The sequence below is a fragment of the Talpa occidentalis genome, unplaced genomic scaffold, assembly GCF_014898055.3.
Source record: "Talpa occidentalis isolate TD23 unplaced genomic scaffold, MPIMG_talOcc4v2.1 talOcc4.12, whole genome shotgun sequence".
NCBI classification, from domain to species: Eukaryota; Metazoa; Chordata; class Mammalia; order Eulipotyphla; family Talpidae; genus Talpa; species Talpa occidentalis.
The window spans coordinates 48,578,896-48,598,763 of NW_023601212.1; the positions used below are offsets into that span (position 1 = coordinate 48,578,896).

The 19,868-nt window shown below is 45.0% G+C and overlaps 1 long non-coding RNA gene across 1 annotated transcript; it reads left to right on the forward strand.

The window, feature by feature from the left end:
• Positions 1–2,256: 2,256 nt before the first annotated feature.
• On the forward strand, positions 2,257–6,505 carry LOC119240053 (uncharacterized). The gene is made up of 3 exons (XR_005124065.2): positions 2,257–2,345; positions 2,615–2,724; positions 5,938–6,505. It is a non-coding gene; the product is annotated as an uncharacterized LOC119240053 (long non-coding RNA).
• The last annotated feature ends 13,363 nt before the right edge of the window (positions 6,506–19,868 follow it).

The window sequence follows — 19,868 nt, forward strand, 5'->3', positions numbered from 1 at the left end:
TGGCCTGCTTGGAGCAAATGGCAGGGTTGAAATAATAACAGTAACATCACAGCTTCCAAAATGAAGGACGGTGACAGCTTGTTCTAAATGTCACTGAGTTGCAGTCTTGGAGGGGGCGTGTGAGGATGTACATAGACCTCCAAATAGCTTTTGATTAACATGTGAGATAAGATAAAGGGACCAACGTCAGTGTCATGGAGGTGTGGGTCATTTCTCTTTCTTCCCCCTTATCATGAACACACTGGACATCTGGAAGGAGAATGAACCATCACACATACCCAGGAGCTTCACCCACCTGTGCATGTGAACGTGGGCAGTTGGGGTCTTGGAGGAGCAGCAGATCCAGGGCTGGGGGAGCCCACCCAAACCAACACCACACTCTGGAGAGAGTTTCAGAGTTTCAGACTGGAGAGCTTCAGACTCCGAGCCACTGGAGATACGGAATTTGAGGAGGTCAGCCTTCCTGGTGGAGGAGCCCACACGCCTTCAGAGTGGGATGGAGAGGGACGAGGGGCCAGAGGAGAGGGAGGAAGTGGCAGGGCAGCCCCTCCCCAGTGCAGCAGCACCAGGGTATGGGGGTGGGGGGGCAGGTGAGCTTCCACGGAGGGGGAAGTGGTGTGACACCCCCTGGGGCTGGATGTGAAAGTGCTAAGCGATGCCTGGTGCCCCCAGTGTGGGTTCTGCTGCATCTGTGCCTCAGGGGACCCTCAGTACTTTACATGTGACATCATTTGTAACTGGGTGAATTTAGGCCCTTGGGTGGACACAGTTCTGGATGACAGGAGGGGAAGCAGGAGGGTATAACCATCAACCTGGGTGACTGCGTCCCATCTTGCCAGCTCCAGGCTGCAGGAGCCTGGGGCAGCACAGCGCTGAAGCCAGGTTTCCACAGAACCATGACCCCTCGTGTGCAGGCCCCACAGCAGGCCCTGGTGAGGAAGACCCTCGGTAGGGACATTTCGTTCTATATAATTTACTTTCTAGAACTAAAACAAGGCCTGGGACATGTTTAATCAATGAATGAATGAATGAGACAACAGAAGGGGTTCAGATCCACAGATTTTTCTTGCAATTTTACTACAGCAATGCTTACTCAATGGTGGGTCCTGTTTTCCTTGAGCTTCTGAGAAATGCTGTCCCTAACATTCTAGATACCCCACATCCAGGTGCACACACACAACAGTGCTGCAGACATGGGTCTGTTCACCCTATTCGACAGCATCTCTCTCAAACCTTTGGTCTTAAAAAGCCCCGGTTCCTGAGGTCAGTACCTGAGTCTGCAAAATGCTTTTGGCAAATACTGCCTGAGAAGTGGACTCCACTCTGCAAATGCTCTAAGACAGGAGAACAAAGGAAGCCTTCTGATGCATTCTGGAGAAAGGACAGACAGGCCAAGAGCCCAACCAGAGCCACAACCATGTGCCCCCTGTACTGCACCAGTACCTGCATGATGGGCTGCAGCCCCACACCCCCTGCTAAGTTGGGGACCTGACAGTCGGGGGACAGGTGAACACACCACAGCCTTCTCTGGTGTCCAAACAGAAACTTCTCTTCACCAGGCCTCCTGGTGGTGGTGAAGAGATGGCAATGGCTATCTGACAAAACAGAGTTGGTCAGCGTAGGATTACTGGCCATTATTTCAGTCACCCGCCCTCTCTGAAGCAAAACTTAGAGAAAATATTAGCCTGGGACACGGGGTAAACCACAAGAGCAGCTCCCTCTAGGTTTGCCTTAGGACCCTGACCTCTAAGTGTCACCAGGCACACTGGGGGCATTTTCAAAGTAAGCTGTCATGTTCCAGGCGGGGGTGCTGGAGACCCTGTCTGTGCACGCTGAATCCCACATTCTACACTGACTGGAAATTATTTCTTTTGAATTAAGAAGGTAAGAAAGAATTTTAAATGGTAAAGGGGGGACAATTTTTTATTGACCCGGTATTCAGCGAGGTAAACACAATTGTTACTTAGCGTATGTAGAGTTGTCATCTAGACACTGTTTAAAGGTTTTAAGTTATGCAAATACGTAATTGGACTCAACACACAGAAAATGTAAGATTTCCGCGTTCGCCTGCTCCTGCCCTTGAGACCCGCCCCAGAGACCCTGTCTGGGCGGAGCCCCCGCAGCGCCCCCTGCTGAGCGCGGCCGGGAGAGGCAGTGATTCTCAGCACGGACAGCAGGGGGCGCGCGACCGGCACGCACCGGGGTGACAGGTGCTCCCCGCGGGCGGTAACCGCCCCAGAGCCCGCAGCCGGGTCCTTCTGGCCCGGGGGCCGCGGGGCGGGGAGCGCCGGCACAGCCCAGGGCCCCGGAGCGGCTTCCACGCGGGGAGCCTCGGCTGCTCTCAGGTGGGTTTAGCCCCCGAGGGACGGCTGTGGCGGCTCAGCGCGAGCAAGAAGCGCCCTGAGGAGGCGAGCGCCGAGGTGCGAGCTCTGTGGGGCGCAGGGACTCTGGTCCGTGAGCACCGCAGACCCTGCATTTGGGCTTGGCTCCCGCTGATTGGCTTTTCTGATGGTATTTGAACAAGGCTTAGTTTACAAAAACCCATTCATTGAGCAGTCGGGAAGTCCGTGCCATAGACATCGTGGTATTAATACTTCTTTTTTACCGGTTTCAGATTGTGTCTTGGGAGAAATCAGGATACATTCAGAGAAGCTGAGACATTAGCTATCAGGACCTTCTATGAATGCCCTGGAACCCACTTGCTGAGCCAGATGAGACCTTGAGGTAAAATAACTTGCAGTTTGTATTTTTAATTAAATTTTAGTTAAAATTAGTTGTTTCCATCAACATTGAAGCAGGTGAAAATACTGAAACCCTTATAAATAGGTGTAATAAAACTTGTTTTTGTGTTAAATATTTATATAAAATTTCAGGCTTTTTTTTACTTTGCAGTTTTCAAAGAAAGCAAACTCATCATTTATTTGAAAAATATACTTGGTAGCAATACAAGCTCTCAGATACAGAGAACAGACTGGAGGTGACCAGGAGAAAAGGGGTGGGAGATGAGAGAATTTGGTAAAAGGAGGTCAGTTGTAAGGGGTGGATCAAACTAAGGTTTTGATGGGGATCAGGATTTTGTGCAGGCAGATCTCCAGTGACAATGCTGAACATCTGTAATGCAATAAGCAAATGTGGCTTCGAGAAAAATGTGACAAACACTTGCAACAAACTGAAGAAATGCTGGAACAATTGCCGCAAACAGAGCTCACCCTCCAACAGAGGGCTATTAGGAGAAGGCTCCAGACAAGTGCACAGAGGCAGGTGAGATGGAAAGGGCCATGGTGGCACAGCTCAGGGAATTGGCCTACTTGAAACAGAAATGGGAAATATTGCCAAAGTATTGCATGAGGAATACAAGAGGCAGAAAGAATGCTGCAAGGAGCCAGGATGCAGAAACCCCCACTGAGAGTTGGGACCTGGTACAGCTTCCATTAGAAATGCAGCTCACTATTGTGAAGGTCATCTGGCAGGGCAAGATCAATATATGTGTAAGAGCACCTCCTCTTTCCAAGGTCCCCCTCCATGCCCTTTCCCATGGGCTGCTCTTTGTTACCATTCATGGACTTTGGGCCATGTCCACCTCTTCCATCCTGGAGGCCCTTGGCAAGTCAGTCACCACCCCGACCTCCACCATTTACACAATCAGCTTGAAATTTGGGGAGCATGGGCTCTGAGCCCTGACACAGGCTGTGGCATGTTATACATTCAGAGAATGTGGGATCTGATTTCAGTCCGCATGTTTTACCTGCCCAATTCTGCCTCCTTGCTTTTGTCCTCCCCTCAGAGTGTCAACCCTAATAAATCCTTGCCAGTTCTAAATAAGAAAATGTACTCCTCTGAGCGGATGTGTGTGTCCCTCCCTGCATGTCACAGCTGTAACATACATTCCTTAGTCTGAAGGACTCCCATGATGGCCAGCCAACAATTGGTGTGGTATCTTCTGTTTTGGTTGTTCTAGAAGCACTCTGAGCACCTGTGTTTACCACCTGGTAAGCAAAGGCCTGCCCAGTGTCAGCATCTCTTCCTGTCAGGACCCATTTGTAGCTCCAGGCCTCCAGTGCTGGTCTGACTCCAGCGCTGGTCAGCCTCCCTACCAGAAGGCCGATGCTTGGCCATCCCTGCTCTCCATCTCCTTTACTGACAGGAAGCCCTCACTGGTGCACTGTACCTCAGAGGGTGTGACCTCGGAGGGCTAGCGTCAGCCGTCTCTGTATGGCCACTCTGTATGGACGGGGTGCAAACCTTAAGCAAGCATGTGGGACTGGGACTATCTGCTTGTTGACCTGGCCAGCTTCCAAACCTGGAAGGGAGTTCTGCTGGGCATCCACATGTCCTGCTTGGATGCACCCTCCAAGCTCCCATAGGGCGTTTTCACATTTTGGAATTATAATTATTTTATGCATATTTATATATATGGATATAGATTAATGAGTTCTAGAAAGATTTTTTTTTAAAGAATTATTTATTTATTTATATGAGCACTGGGTACAGTCAGAAGCGTGGGAGGGTGAGAGAATTCACCAGAGCCAGAGCGGGGAACAGAACAGGCAGACCAACAAAATACACTGCTGAGGGGAGCATCGGGAGTGGCAGGAGAGGCCTGTCGCGCCATGTGGGACACTTGCCAGTGGCCAGGGATTGAACCGGCACTGCAGAGGCTGCAGGCAGCTTCGCAGCCCAGTGCTCAACCACTGCGCCACCAGGGGAGGCCCTCAAGAAAGATCTTCATCAAACAAAGTGAGAACCAGCGGCTCCCTGATGAAGAACTCAAATTTCAAGTAAAGCTCTCTCTGCCTGCCTGGATTCCATTCTAAAACCAGAAGTGCTGCAATGAGCAATGACTAGTGATTCAATGTGCTCTTCTGAAGAACTTCAATAAAATTCAGAGAAGGAATGAAGACATGAGAAACATCCTATGATGTACGCATGCTACATTCCAAAGTCAGAGAAATAAAAATGTCCAAAATCAGGACTGGGTAAGAGTTTGGCTTCAGTTTCACTATAATGTGCTTTTGAGGACTTAGACTCTGGGAGAATCGGGGCGCAGCCTCTCCTGCGGGTCCCACAGTGGAGTGTGGAGTCTGGGAGCTGAGCAGGTGCTGAACGTTGGTCTGTACTTTCCAGCACTAATGCCCTGAGGACACTCAGTTCAGAGACCAGGAAGGATGTTTCATTTTCCCAACATGACTAATGTTCCTGCAGTGCCGCCTTCTGCCATGAGAAACACCCAGTGCACATAGGAGAGGTGAAGTTGTAGCTGTGTTAGACACCGCCCCCCCCCTCCCCTGCTGCTGCACAGAGGGTTAGGGGTGTGCACTGGGGTGGTTTTATAGGAAGTGAAAGCCATTCTGAAGAGTCATTCTCCAGCTACTGAGCTACTGTTCACAGCCTCGCTTTCTGTTTGTCATGTAGTCATCTGTCCATCACAAGCTTATCGGAAGGCTGCAGTGCTGCACTGCTGGGAACACGGACCCTGGGTTGTGTGCAGGGGGGGCCCTGCGGGGAGCTCCTGTGTGTGTGTGTGTGTGTGTGTGTGTGTGTGTGTGTGTGTAAGAAAAGACAGGCTGGTCCCACTCAGGTCTGCTTAGGCAGACAAGGTTTGCAGCCAGCACAGTTCAGGTGACCGGGAAGCTTCAGTCTGTGGTGGGCTCACTTTCCCCCCTGTGCTGGGATGGTCTGCATGGGATCCTTTCCTCCTGGCAGTGTACAGTTGGGGCATGCCCCCACACTCCTTGGTGCCTGTACAACTGCACCTCACCCTCTGCAGCCCCTGACTCCTATTCTCACCCGCACTTGGGATGGCTCCATGTTTGTTTTTCTGTTTTATATTATTGACCAGCCTTAAACATTTATGTGTTTGATTTTTTCATTCCAAGTTCATTCACCTTTTGTGCAATCATTACTTCTTTAGTTTCATTCCTCATCTCTGTCTTACAGGATGCAAGTGCTGAATGCACAGACTCAGAACTAAGAGCCATGAGGTCCTGGAGGCGGTATATGGAAGGTGTGTCATTGTGAAATGGAAACCACCAAGTGTGTAAGAGCATTTTGCATTGGGGAGGGAAAGGATGGCTTCCTGCCATCAGGCTTCTCTGTTTTGTCCTCCCCAGTCCCTGTGCTCACACACCAGGAATTTACCCTTTGCATAATTGACAAAGAAGTTAAGATCATAACATGCTGAAGAAGAAAGTAAACATGCTTTATGAATGCTATGGACAATGAGGAATGGAAGCAGAAGAGTAATATGTTTTGTGCGAAGGTTACAAATACTGCTGTTGGCATGTATGTTCAGAACCACAAAGTCTTATCTCAGGGCTGTGCCCCATGCAGCCATCCCTTTAATAGGCTGGGATTCAATGGCCCTCCCAGCTGACCATGTGACCTGGCCATTGGCCACTACCCAAGAGTCATTAAAAACTCAAACATGGTGTCTTTTATCATTGTTCAATTCTATCACTGCTGGGAAAACAGTGGGCAACTCAGCTGAAGGTGTGGATTTGTTTTTATTTTCTTCCACTAGAGTGGGGGCCTTCCAAACAAGGTGGTGCCCATCCATCTCAAGTGCTGGTCATGTTCCAATCAGGCTGTTCATTTACAATCCTTAATAGAGTCAAAGCCTTAAATGGCACTGGTGAGAGCTTGAATCTGATTGGTCTAATTAAATTTTGGCACCTAATTCACAAGTGAAACCCTGGTTTGTTCCCAGACCCAACCAATGCTAAGGTTGGATGATCTCATCAGCAGTGGTCTCAGGGGAGCTGCAGCTGGAGCTCACCCCAGTGACCCCAACCCAGAGGCTGCAAAACTTGGAGGTCACTGCCACTGTCAGAGTCTGCCACACTTGCCTGGGTCCTACCACAGTGCAACCCAGTCTGATGCCACAGGAGACCTGGTTGCTGGCCCACAGGCTGCACATGGCACATGCCACTGGTGCCCCTCTCTCTCTCTCTCCCCCTCTCTCTTTCTCTTTTCCTTGCACCGCCCACCCCCCCCTCCCCATCAATGAAGTTGAGTCATGGACTGCACTGTCAGAGCCCATAAGACTGGCCTGGGGGCTACCACTGTACAAGCTAGACTGATGCTGCCAGGCTTGGGGGCTGGTCCACAAACCCAGCCACTGAGGTGCTAGGGTCAGACATCAATCATGGCCACCCAGGCTGGTTTCAGCAAAGTTGATCAGGTCTCCTGGCTGAGGCTGGGAGTCATGGGGATCCTGTTTCACTTGCAAAGAATATTTGTCTCTACCAGCCCTCTAGCTTGGATTATACATAGTGGCTGTTCAGGCTGTCTCATTGTGTCACATATAAAATATCCATTTAACACTGAAGGATGTATTTACTTGCCTTCTGTTTTACGATGCTGGCTAGGGGAAATAGTCCCCACTCAAACACAATTTCCATGCCCATAACACATTCAAGAAAAATGAACGCTTCACATCACAGTATTCCTGCTTCAGCATTCCAACTTTTACAATCTTATCAAACCTGACAGTTTTTCAGTCTCCAATTCCATTTGTAGCCCATGTCAGGGTTTCATCAATGCAGTTTGACACACAGTTCACGGAACTCCTGTATCAGGGATCCTGATGCGGCTCTTTTCCATTCCTCCCGTGTTACTGCTCAAGTGCCAAAAGCCTTTGATCTGCGGCAGGGGTAGAACCTGGGGAGCCAGGACCCTTTGTTAATCTTTAACCTGACCTCAACCCCGGGCAGCTTCTGATCAGGTTTCTCAGAGCAATCTCCACTTTCCAATATTTTAAATTCCTCCAAAGAAAAGTAGCTTTGTTAGGAGGCCTTTCATGTTGTAGAACCCACAGGGCATCCCGTTAGCCCTCTCAACCACAAGCGGTGTTGTAATGAAAGCAGTGTTTAACACAGTCAAACGACTTTTCATTCATTCCATTTCTGGATAACCATCCCTGCTGGCATGGGTCATTTGACATCTCACTCCCCTTTGTTTTTTTCTGAATTTAATAATTGCTTTCCCTTTTTCACCTTCTTGGGAAGAATCTTGTGACTCTAACTTCAGCCACACTCCCCATGAGGGGAATTTGAAATTGCAACTGGATATGACTTTCTGAACTGTTGGTCTGCTTTCCAACAATCAAATTGCATTGGGATCCTCTTTTATCACAACACTTACCCTGAGTAATGGGTATTTTCAGCCAGTGAACAGCACATTGTCATAAAACCAGTCCTGCTGATTATAATAAATTGATTTTTCCTTTTCTAACCAGTCTGATTCTGCTTTGATTACTCATCCTGCCCAGTAAAATCCTAAATGGATATGGGATGGTGTCCTTGGAGCCAAGACAATAGCCTCAGGCAAGGCCCAGCAGCAGGGCCAGAGGTACTTGGCTCTGTTTCCTCTCATGGGCCTGGTGGAGAGGAGAGATCCATGTCAATGTACATCTTTTCCAGAAATGTTGGCATGATCTAAGCTTGATGGCAATGAAAAATAACACCAAAAAATTTTATTTTTTTATTTAAAAAAAAAAGTTCGCTATATTCTCCCATTTCCCTTTTTTTAGCATATTTTATTTTTTTTAATATATTTTTTGCATCATTGTTCATTTTTAAACAATGTTTGCTTCCCCCCTGCCCCAAGTGTAGTCCCCATGGATTTTTCTTCACCAATGCATATGTGCACCATCACCACAGTCCCCTGTGCTCCTCCCTTCCTCCCTTTGCAGGATGTCTCTGATTTGTAATTGTCTCTTTGTTTTTGTTTTGTTGTCTTTTGTATTGTCATTTTTTTTAAACTGATGTCTTATCTGGTTTCCCTATATTCCTCCTGTAAGTGAAACCATCTGATATTTTTCTTTTTCCTTCTGAGCATAATTCCTTCTAGCTCCATCCATGTTGCTGTGAATGACATGAGTTTATCTTTTTTGATTGCTGAATAGTATTCCATTGTGTATATATATATATATATATATCACATCTTCTTGATCCAGTCATCTATTTATTTTTGGCATTTGGGTTGTTTCCAGGTTTTACCTATTATAAATAGTGCTGCAATAAACATAGGGGCACAGGTATTTTTTTGAATCAATGTTTTTGTGTCCTTTGGGTAGATCCCTAAGAGTGGAATTGCTGGGTCATATGGTAGCTCCATTTTTAGTAGTTGAGGAACCTCCAGACAGCTTTCCATAGTGGTTGGACCAATTTGCACTCCCACCAGCGATGTAGGAGAGTTCCTTTTTCACCACATCCTCGCCAACATTTGTTGTTGCTAGTTTTTTTGATATGTGCCATTACATAGAACAAGTTTTTCCTGGATTTAAAGTTTCAAATTAGCCCTGAAGAGAATGGTGTGTTGAGGAAAGGGTTCCTGCCAAATTTTTCCTTAACTCTCTCTGATAAGATCCAGCTTATATGGCACTGGGACAGGTGAGGTGTCTCAGTTTAAAAAGAAAAAGGAAGAAGAATTCACATTATGCAAGCCATTAGAAAGACAATGACTCATTTCCATAAATATAATTTTCTGACAGTGTGATAGATGTGATTTAATCTCAGGCAATGATTAGCTTTGTGACAGATGCAGTCAGTGTGAAAAGAAGGCAAGAACTTGAGGAGATAAAGCTCTATGACAAGAAAATACCTGATTGGGTGGGACAATGAGTGTCTGTGGGTTGCTCCAGGAAGGGAAGTTTCCAAGATTTCAGAGAGCAGATTCCACGATTCCTCATGATCCCTGGTGACAGGGCAGGGCTTACAGCAGTGAGGTTTCCCCCCAGCAGATCTCTTTGATGATGGGACAATTACAGCAGGTAACAAGAGTAGAACCCATCATTTCTTCCCTCAAAATGATGATGCCAACTTACATCTTGTTGGGTTCATACTGTTTTGTTTTTTAAATTTTTGAAAATAGTTCCTTTATCAAAAAGACATTTTTTGAGTCGTAAGAAACTAATCATTCAATTCTTCTCCCTTTATTCCTGAATAATCTGAGCATCCATGGGCTGAACCCACAGCTATCAGCAGCCAGTCTCTGAGCTCACACCACAGAGAGAGGAGTTAGGGACAAAGAAACAACCTCACCTGAATGCTCCATCCTTTCTGAGGCCACCAGATATGGTCTCTGATGCACTGCAATATTCAAGACTAACATTTCTTTATCTATTGCTTTCATGCTATTTGAAGATTTCCTATTCACTCATACACACATACAATTCTCAGGGATGAGATTTTTTTAAGATTTTTTAAAGATTTTTAAGATTTTTTTTTAAGATTTATTTATTTATGCATCCAAGAGTGGGGGTACAGGCCAGAGTTGCAGGGGGATGAGAGGATTCACCAGAGACAGAGTGGGGAACAGAACAGGCAGACTGACTGAAATACACTGCTGAGGGGAGCAGCAGGCGAGACAGGAGAGATCTGCTCTGCTATGTGTGTTAGCTCCCTTACCGGCCAGGGATTGAACTCGTGCTGCAGTGGCTGTGGACAGCTTCATAGTGCTGTGCTTAACCCCTTGCACCATGAGGGAGGCCCGGATGTGTTTTCTTAAGCCATCTCATGCATACCCTCTAAAGAAGTTGAAGGAGACAGAAACTGCTCTGTCACATGCTCTAAAATAACTCATGGGAGTGAATGACTAACAGTCAGGGACCCTCCGTCCCTTCATCCACAACAGGCTTCATCCACAACCCTCCATCCCTTCATCCACAACAGTCTTCAATTGTTTCCATAAGCCTGAACGCTGATTGCAGTGTTACCTCCGTTAGGTTTATCCCAGCTTCTCAAGACAGATTTTTGCTTGTTCCCCACACTTTCTCTCATCTTCTACCTCTATCCATTTCATTTCATCTGCACTGGCACTATATTTTACTTCAAATGAGATTTTTCTACCTAAACTCACGGATCTGTTTCAACACTTAAATACTGTCCAAGTTGTAAAGCCCCAAGTCCTCCAGGTTTCAGCCATCTCTTTCCTCTCCACTCCACTGACACTGTCTGGTTAAGAACCAAACCTCAGTCCTATTGTTCTAAATCTCATGTCCTTGGCCTTTCCACCAGATCCCAGCCTACCTTTCTGATCCCCTGTTTTGTACTTAAAAGCTCCACTCCAGCCTACCTTTTCCCCTTAGAAGACCTTATATTTTCCTATGTCCATCCATTTGCTGATTTTCCTTTAGAATGAATCTCTCCTCCTTGCCCAGCAGAAACTTATCCATCCTGGATCCAGTTGAGTCCTCACATTGCTAGAACACCCTGCCGGCCCCTTTCTCCAGCATTTCCCCTGTGCTGCTGGGGAGGGTGGCTTTCTCCCAACCTGCTATCAAGGAACAATGAAGCTGCTGCTTATTCTTTTGTTTCCTCTGCAGGCACCTGTACACTGAAAGCCCTTGGGATGATTTATTTATTAACATTTATTGGTTTAAAAGCTGTGGCTCTTTCACTCTGAAAGATGAAGAGTCCCAGAAGTCTCATCAGGGCTGGATCAGCAGGGTTCACTGAAGCCGTGCGAGAAATGAAAAGTGCCCAAGGATTTTCCAACAGTGTTTCTAGTGAATCCTTGGAGGAAATGCCATTTAAATTAAGCTCTGGGCATCATAATTAACTATTTCAACTATTCCTTTAGAAACCTATCTCTACTTGGAGTTGATGGAAATTTAAACTACAAATGTTCCTGCTTTCTGTTAAGACTGTAGATAAAGGCTGTCATTTGATGTAGTGGATTTCCACTGCATAATCTGTTTTAAAAGGGATTTGACCCACCCAGGAGCTTTCACACCTATGCCCTTTCCTCAATTCACACTTCATATAAGGAGGGCATTGCCCATGGGTGAACATTCGGCCTGAAGGGTTTTTCCATGCAAGGTACTGGCTAAAGTAAACACAAGAACTAGCAGACTCCAGCAACTTTCAGATAGTAGGAGTTCCCATTAAAAAAAGTGATAACAGACAGTTGTCAAAGTATAAACATTCTGGGGAATGTGGGTTTTTTCTTGCATAGAAGAACTGGGGTGTATGCCAGAAGTGCAGGAGATGATAGGATTCACCAGAGACAGAGTGGGGAACAGAACAGTGAAATACACTGCTGAGGGGAGCAGCGGGCAAGACAAGAGAGGTCTGCTGCGCCACATGTGGGTTAGCTCCCTGGCCGGCCGGGAATTGAACTCAGACCTGTGGAGGTGATAGCTTGAGACTTAACCTCTAGGCCATCATGAGGCCCCAGATTCAATAAATTTCAACCAGCATGTCTGTTTACCACTCAGCCAGCTTCTCCAGAGGTGGAATACATTATCTTTTATGGAAAGAATTTTCAATTATTTGCTTTGAGTCACTGACTTAGGGAAGAGTTGAGGTAATGCTCTGCTGTTTCAGAAAAAGTGAGGCTGTCTCTGCTGGGTCCCTTCTGGTCTTATCTGTAAGGGTGCAATTCTTGCCCCCAGCAAGACTGTACACTGACATCAGGGATGTCCAGGGAGACAGAAAGAGAGCATCTTTGCCTGGCCTGACTCTTACTCTGTTGGAAATAATGGGGGTGTGAACAAACACCTTTAAGACACAAATGAGTTCAGATATAACCATTGTTATTGAGGGTGTGCCTGTTTTGAAATGGCATGATTCACCCAAAATAATAGGTCCCCCATTCCTCACCTCCAGCTGCCTTCCAGAAAGACAAGAACAGAGGTGTGTGCAGAGGCTAGAGGAGACTAGTCTCTGATGCATCCCCACTAGAGCTGCCAGCTCCAGCACTGTATGTTGGATTCATAAATGAAATGAGGCTGAATATCCAGAAAAAGGTTTCCTGGAGGCTGCAGGCTAATTAGAGGACTCTAGACCTGCACAGTAGAAGCAGGCAGAATGCAGACCCAAACCTTTCTGCCTCTGTAGTCACAAAGCGCCCAGGGTCTAGGTCTGAAAGGAGGCTGAGGGAGTTACGGCATTGTAGTAATTAAGTCCTAGAGGCCACCATCTGTAGCCTGCGGTTCAAGGCCCAGCTCTAGTCCCTGGTGGCAGAGGACTGGCAGCCATCTGGGGTCTCCAGGCAGCCACCAAGCCCTGGGGCTGAAAGAAGGTAGGGAGCACCTGGCTCAGGGCCTGGGCTCAGGAATGGGCTTCTGGGAACCCTCCCAACACTCAGTAAAGTGTTGAAGTAAAGACCCTAGAAAGATAGGACACCCATACTTTCCTTGAGCATACCTCTGTACCTACCCAGAGGCCCCTTGAGCAATGATCTGCTTGGCCAGGATGGGATAAGGGCCTCCTAAATTCAAACTGTCCCAGAGGGTGCCAAGCTAGAGGCAGGTCTGATGGGTGGGGGATTCAGGATGAAAATGCCTCAGGCTTCCTGGCAGAGGAGGCAACACCAAGCCCCACAGCCCCTGGTAGGGGCTGCAGGGAGGAGTACGGGCCCCCAGGCACAGTGGGCCTGAGCTTGTGCTCATAAAAGGAGAGGCCAATGACATGGTTAAAAAAGCACTTGAACCACAGCCCTTACTTCTGCACTTCGTAGCCACATGCACAAAGCTGACTCTTACTAAGGAAGTCATTAATGTTGTAAACTTACTAAAGTTTAGTCTCAAGATTCAGTTTATAACTAGATGATACTGATTAGGTTTGCTGGCAAGTGTTTTTTCCCTACTTGCAGAATTCTTTCATAAATATATAAACTGTTTCTTTAATTTTACCTAATATATTACCTTTGAAATTGGAGCCTGCCTTTCTTTCACCCTGGTAGATGAATATAATATTTACAAATAATATTTGTATATTATATATTATATACAATTACATAAATATATAATATTACACAATATATAATATATACATAATATATAATTACATAATATAATTTATTGCATATTATGTAATAATCTATGTAATAATTTCTCAAATCTAGTTAGATTCTTTTGCTTAAAATGTATTTATCTATATAGATACTTTATCTTCACTTTACAATGAAGTAGTTAGGTTGAAAGTTTTTATTCATTCATCCAAAGACTTATCTAAAACCCTACACCAGTGGATAACAGGAGACTAGTTTGTAAGGGTACATCAACCAGGTATTTAACTGTTTTTGAAGGACATCATCATCTCTGAACATCCTAACTACCTTCCAGCACTGCTTCTCCCCAAGTAGACAGGCAGTAACAACAGCATGTACAAATGACAGCATCAGCGTTGTACAGAGTTCTTTCCTGTGACATGCCTTAAGCTCCTCTGAACAGCCATGTGAGGTAGGTAAGGGCACAAAGAAATCTTACATGAAACATAAGACAGCACTAAACATGGATACCATCCATGTACTTTTTCCATGATTGTTCTTTCATTTGAACACACCATTCAATGAGTAAAAAGAGTATTTCTAAATGTGGTAAAGTAAACCACATCTATAGAAGGAAAAAAATGTATTTTTGCATTATGTTGCAGATCTACCTGCCATGCCCAAAAGGTATATAAAAGTAATGCATCTTTGCACTACAGCCAGCCCAGGGAGTCCCCACACCTTGGATGACAGCCATCGGGCAGAACTCATGGGTGCTCAGGCACACGTCTCTGAGAGGCCCCGCAGCCAGGATGGTGCCTGAGCTAAACAAGCCGACCACGCTAAGAAAGGCCAGTGGCTTTGGTGGGATTCTTCAAACCATCCTAGCCTGAGGACTCACTCCTAGTGTTAGTGGACAGAATGGGGAGCACCCCAGGGCCCCCAAACCTGCCTGCTCTGGATGGATTCTGTCATCTGCCACATGAAGACAAATATACTCCTAGTGTACAAGACCTTCAAGCGAAAATAACTTTAGTACAATTCGTGCACAATAAAGGGGAGAGAAGAGAAAGAATAGAGATAAAAATAGTTTCCAGAGCCTCCCTGGTGTTACAGGTAGTTGAGCACAGCACAGTGAAGCTGTGCACAGCCTCTACAGTGCGGGTTTGATCCTGGCCAGCTGGGGAGCTACCACATGGTGCAGCAGACCTCTCCTGTCTCGCCTACTGCTCCCCACAGCAGTGTATTTCAGTCAGTCTGCCTGTTCTGTTCCCTGCTCTGTCTGGTGAATCCTCTCACCTTCCTGTGCATCTGGCCTGTATCCTGGTTCTTGTATGCACGAATAAATATATCTTTAAAAAAATAGTTTCCAGTTAAACACACAAAGTTAACCATCCCCTTGTGGATAAATTCCCAGCCAAACTGGGTTGGCCCAAAACAGAGCCACTGAAGCTCAAAAGCTTGCCATGAAGTCTAAGTCACCTGATGGGGACCCATAAAAAGGGGGCAGAAGGGACAGGGAAGTGTGTGTGTGTTAAAGGTCAGCCTCCCCACGGGTCTCACCCACTCTCTGTCTCTTTCAAGTGTTTCCTTCCATGTTCCCCAAGTCCCAGGTACAAGTCCAAGGCCAAGAAGCAAGCCCAGCTCTGTCTTCACATGTCTCTCTGCTCCATGTGCCTTCTTCTGGTCCTCATTCTTAGTTTCCATCTCTCATCACTTCTTGTACTTCTCCTTCCAGTGTTTTCTAGCTTCCCCTCCCTTCTCAGCTCTACCTTTCCTTAGGGTGGGGCAGGGAACCTGGACCCATCCCTTTCTCTGGGGTTGACCCTGTTACACCAGGACCATTTGGGAGCCCATGACTCTGATGTGTGCAAAGACAGAGGAAAGGACCATCACCCAAGTCCATCCACCGTCATTGATTGGGTGGGGTTAAATGTCTTCTTATCTTTGGGGTCTGTGTCAAAATCATACCTAATATCATTATGACTTGTACACATTTTTCTGAGATTTCCACTGCAACTCATAGGGGTGTAGCCTCATTCAGTTCCCAGCCCCTAGCCCCAACCGCCCTATTTTCCTTGGAGACCCTGAGCATCTGGGCACACAGATTTGTTGCAATGTCACCTAGCATCCTGGAGATTCAGGTACCTGTGGCTCCCTGCTCCTCCAGGCTCTGTGAGGTCAGTGTGTGACTCCCTGCCACTTCTGCTTCTCCTCTCCACTGGACCTTGTCCTTTCAGACTCCTAAATTAAATTGACTTTATACTTGAAATGTTTCCTTTAGCAAATGACATAAATAATATACTTTAGAATGATGTTCTAGGTTCTCTACTACTCAAACATTTGTAATTTTTACTGCCCCAAATTGTCACAATTCATTTCAATGTCATAATTCTCTAGGGTGTGTTGGTATTCAGTAGAGGATGAAAATAGACCCCTTTATTTTTTTTTAAATAAATTTTATTTTTATATTCCCCATACAATTTCAACCCCCTTATTTTGACCCCAATCCCTCCCCTCCCCCCACCCCCACCCCCTATAGAGTGTCTCTGGTTCATAGTTTTTTGTTGATTTTGATTTTCACTTTCTTATAGTTATTCAGAAAATAGACCCCTTTAAACTACCAAGCTCCGAAAAAATGAACCATAGTCAGGATTTAGGCCGATGAAGAGTAAAATATTAGCACAGATTTAAGACATAAGTTTACAGCAAAAACGGGCTCTGCCTCTATTTCCCAGCAGCCCCTGTTCAGGAAGTGGGGTTCCTGGCATGCTGGGAGCTGTACTAAGATGTCAGAGGCGTGGGAATGGGGACCTGGAGGCCACAGCATCCCACTGCACCGTCCGCCTGCTGGCTCTGGCCCCCGCCATGCCGGCCTGCTCTGACCAACACCAGGACCAACCCGTAAAAAGAGGCTGGTGGAGGGGAGTCCCATCAGGTGCATCGGCAGCTCCCCCCCAGGGAGGGCTTGATTGTTATAAGATGTGGTGATGAGTGGGTTTTTTTTCTCTTTTCTTTCTTTTTTCAATTTTATTACATATTTTTTTACATCGTTCTTCATTTTTTTTTACAGAGTATGCTTTCTCATCTCAGTTATAGTCCCCGTGAAATTCCCACCACCAATTCACCCGTGTACCATCACCATAGTCCCTTGTGCTCTTCCCACCCATTTTGATCCTACTCCCTTCTCCCCTGCACTGCAGAATGGCTCTGGTTTATAGTTGCCTCTTGATTTTGATTTTCACTTTATTATAATAACTTTTTTCCCCTGATCCCTTATTTGGTTCCTCTGCATTGCCGCTATAAGTGAGACCATCTGGTATTATTCTTTTTCTATCTCGCTTATTTCACTGAGCATGATCCTTTCCCGCTCTATCCATTTTGCTACTAATGGCATGAATTTATCTTTTTTGAATGCTGAGTAATATTCCACTGTGCATATGTACCACATCTTCTTGAGCCAGTCATCTATTTTGGGGTATTTAGGTTGTTTCCATAGCCTACCTATTGTAAATAGTGTTGCAATAAACATAGGGGTGCAGGTGCCCTTTTGAATTAATGGTTTTGTGTCCTTTGTGTAGATACATAGGAGTGGAGTGGCTGGATCATATGGAAGCTCCATTTTTAGCAGTTTGAGGAACCTCCACACAGTTTTCCATAGTGGTGGACCAGTTTATATTCGATGGGTGCGAGTTTTTAAGGAAAGGAGAGTCCGTTGTGGTAAGCACATGGCAGAAATCGGAACTCCTTTTTGTGGGCATCAATTTCACGGTCATATGTTAATTCACAGAGGAGGCAATATGCATACTTAACTCATGATTTCTGGTAGGTAATTTTGTGTGTAAGAAAGGCAAGAATTTAGGAAATGAAAGATTTTACTATAAGGAAAATGCCCTTTTGCTGGACAGTACAGGGTCTCTTCAGGGGAGGGGCTTCAGGATTCAGGCTGTTATTCATGCTGCCGACTAATGGCTGATGTCCCCTTGCAGGACACTTCACAGAAGGCCTTTGACTTTGTCTCTGTTTCTTTTTGCCCACATTTTGTTCATATTTATTTTGTCTCCTTTCGCAAAACTGTGTCCAGAAAAAAAAAAAAGCTCTCTTTGTGGAAAAGCAGTGTTTTAGAAATTGCTATCTTTAGACAGTTTATTGGCTTCGAAGAAAAAACAACTCCAAAAATTACGTTATTAAAATTTTCAGTTACCCCAAAATAAAACTCTCTACAGGGTAAATTTCAACAACCCTCTTTGCTTTCCTCAATGCATAGAAAACATCAAATAAATAGATTAGTCAGACCTCTACCCAGATTTTCTTTGTAAATTCCTTGAACTGTTTCATGTTACAAATTGTACAAAATCCTCATTGAGAAGCTCAAAATTCCAGCAACTTTCCCAGAGTTGTCTGGAGGCTGTTCCCAGGCTCAAGTCCTCAGTCTTGCTTGCCTCAATTTATTTCAGTCAATAAAACAGGTATGAATGAAAATTATTGCTATAATTAAGTTTCTGAATCAAAACGTGAAAAATATAGGGAATTCTGAGAAAACAAACCTGATTTTCTGGCCAAAAGGAAAGTCAAGTACAGAAAATATTATTAAGAGCTTAATAAAAGCATATTAAGAGGTAATCATCCCTTCTATATGGATGAAAAACTTTTCTCTTTTTGTGGAATTTTCTATTACAAACAAGTTTCATCAAAGGCAGGCAGAGAATGTTTTCATTAAGGTTCACTCTTACAATCTCACTCCATAACAAAGTATTAGGCAAATAATTGATTGATCAATACTAATTAAGGTGAATAAATAAATGAGCAATTAATAGGAAGATGCATGTATGAATGGATGTTTTTTCTTATATTTGACATGGTTTCCTTGGACTAAAAAGAACCCTAGTGGACACAACCCAGGTTCTATGACTAGAGTTTCCCTTCTTTAAATGTTGACTGAAGGGGCCTCCCCTGTGGCTCAGCGGTTGAGTGCTGGGTTGCAAAGCTGCCCGCAGTCTCTACAGTGCTGGTTCGATCCCGGCTGCTCCCTGGCCACCGGAGGAGGGTCCCACATGACGCGCAGACCTCTCCTACCGCCTGCTGCTCCCCTCAGCAGTGTACTTCGGCCCTTCTGCCTGCTCTGCTCTCCGCTCTGGCTCTGGTGAATTCTCTCACCCTTCCACGCTTCTGACTGTACCCAGTGCTTGTATAAATAAATAAATAAATGTTGACTGAAGAAAAAATTGAAAGTTGAACCAGTATCTCTTTTTCAGAGTGATTCTATTTTAAAGTAAGATTTTCTGCATTCATATTTTATTTTTATATAATGATAACACTTGTAATTATGTGGTTAAATCTGTAAGACTGATTTGAAATTTGGAAACCGTTTCACTAGTCAGTGAAGAATTATCACTACCCTGGATGGATCTTATTCTATTTAAAAAGTCATTATATAAGTTAGCTTTGCTTTGTAGATAATATATAGTGGTGGTCAAGAGCATGGAATCAAGAATCAGATAGAACTATGTTTGATTGTTTCATATTTTCTCAATTTCGCAGTATGTAACTTCAGCAACATGCTTATACCTCAATTTCCACATTACTTAAAACATAGTATTTCCCTGTGGAGTACTTACAAGGTTTACAATGAGATGAAAGAAAGAGAAAAAAAGAAAGTCAAGATTAAAGGTGAAAGGTAATTAGAATATGAAGAAAAATAAATAAGTACCTGACAGAAATAATGCTTCTACAAAGAACCTTTTGAGAAACTGAAAGAAATTTGAAAAACTTGAAAGAAATTTAACATGAAAATAGATAAGGATATTTTCCTAACTGAATTACTATTCTATGTGAGAAAGTGACTGCCAGACTAATTTCATGATGGAATTACAAATAACAGGGTTTTTTCTTGTTAACAAATGTCGTCACATTGCCTTAGCACCCAGAAAGGGTAATCCATGTCATTAACGATTAATAAAATATATTAAATGATACAGTTCATAGAGAAATTTAAAGGAGAGGATAAGGTGGCTTAATGTTGGTCCTTTCAAACTGTGATTATGTAAAATTACTTAGATACAGAGGAACTAATATGAATTAAATGCAGCTTCCTCCTTGTGGCCAGCGCTGAGTGACCGGCACTGGACAAGCTCTCCTGACCTAACCTGCTC